We start from the raw sequence: 1776 nt of genomic DNA on the forward strand, positions 1-1776 counted from the left end.
CTTTAAGTAACTTTAACTTTAAGTAGCCTAGTTAAGTGCCTCATATTGTATTTCTCATTTGTAGAATAATAAGTGACAAACAAATAGCAATTAACAAATAAAATTAAAAGTTGAAATTATGCCATGGTTACAGTAAGAATAATCCTATTAATTTTTATATTAGATACACAAACATTATAAAACATGCCCTGAACTCTATTGGGTCAATATGTACTTTAGATTAGTCTTTATCTCATATTCAATAATATATCCTAAAAGTTTTAATTACAGCAGTGACATTATTGTTGAATCAGTTAAGTCATTTATGGTCATTTATTTACTTGCAAACATCAATTCAGACAACAGATGCAGTCGCCTAAACATGTTTCTCACATCCATTAATACATCACTAAATAATCTATAAATTAGCCGTCTTCGTGTAGTTTGAGTTAACTCTTTAACTTTGCTTCCTGCCCCCAGTCTGTGATAACAGTCAGAGTTCGTGGCAGTGAGAGAACAACTGAGTGTGTCAGAGATTTTCTTCTTCACTGGACATCAGGCCTGGAGTGTGTCAGAGGATTGTGTGTGTCCCACTTTAAACTCTGAAGCACTCAATGACCCCTGAAACAGTGTGTGTGTTCAAAAGAAAGCCTCACACACAAAGATAAAGAACCTGTACAACTGGATCGCCAGTTAAGTCATTTTTAAATATAAAATTTTAACATATGGGTCAAACTGTTTGTGAATGTTATGACCTCCACATACATCAGTTTGCTTTAAATGTGGCTTCTGTGTTTTCTGTATATCTGATAGTAAGGACGCTTTAGGTGTATTTGAAAAAATGACATGCAAATATTAAAAAGGTGTTTTGGTGATGAGTAGTTTTTAAAAAACAAAACAAAACAACTAAAAATGTAATTTTTCAGTTTATTGGTCAGAGATAAGATGCCCAATGAGTAGAAGATGATCTGTTGTTCTACTTTTAGTATTAACAGATAAATAATAATTTACTCAATAAAATAATAATAAATGTCCTTCAGAGGGACATCACAGTGATGTCTTCACTCAGTCTGACCACTGCCGACACATCGAAACAACGCAATTAAAGAAATATTAATTAATTAATTAATAAAAGGAAATATTTTTGTAGGCTATATGAGGCTAAAATCAGTTGATGTTCCAGCTGTTTAAAGGCGTTTATTATTGATTATTTCTTTACAAACGAGGTGTTGAAAATATCATCATATCATATTTGTTTCAGCTAAAGTGTGATTTTTAAAAAAATATAATTTATTGATTGAAATTGTTTTTTTCACTCTTTTTTTTTTTTTAATAGAGAGATGGTGGAGTGATGGGGCTGCCGCGTTACCAGCGCCTCATTGAGGCAGGTTTTCGGGGTCAGGTTGCTTGCTCAAGGGCATCTCGGCAGGCACAGGAGTTGAATACTGCGCACTTCTCCAGCTACGCAGTCCACACTCCATATTTTGTTGGGACTTGAACCGGCAACCCTCCGTTTCCCAACCCTACACACTGAGCTACTGCCGTTATCAACATATTACATGAATTAATTGCATGACGGGACTGTACAGCAGCAGCAGCAGCAGCAGACTCTTTGTTAAAGCGGTCCATCTCATCAGAGTCAGCACACCTTATTGCAGCCGTTTTCTTTCCGCTGTAACTCTAAAGTACCCTCTCGGTGTAAACCAGTCTCTCAGCATCCTGACAGGTAGCCAATGGCAGCGCTTTGTCGCACGAGCCCGCCGCCTCCCCGGCACCGTGTCCCGCGCGCTCATTGGA

The sequence above is a fragment of the Morone saxatilis genome, unplaced genomic scaffold (assembly GCF_004916995.1).
Source record: "Morone saxatilis isolate NCDOM2014 unplaced genomic scaffold, NCSU_SB_2.0 Contig23, whole genome shotgun sequence".
Lineage (NCBI taxonomy): Eukaryota > Metazoa > Chordata > Actinopteri > Moronidae > Morone > Morone saxatilis.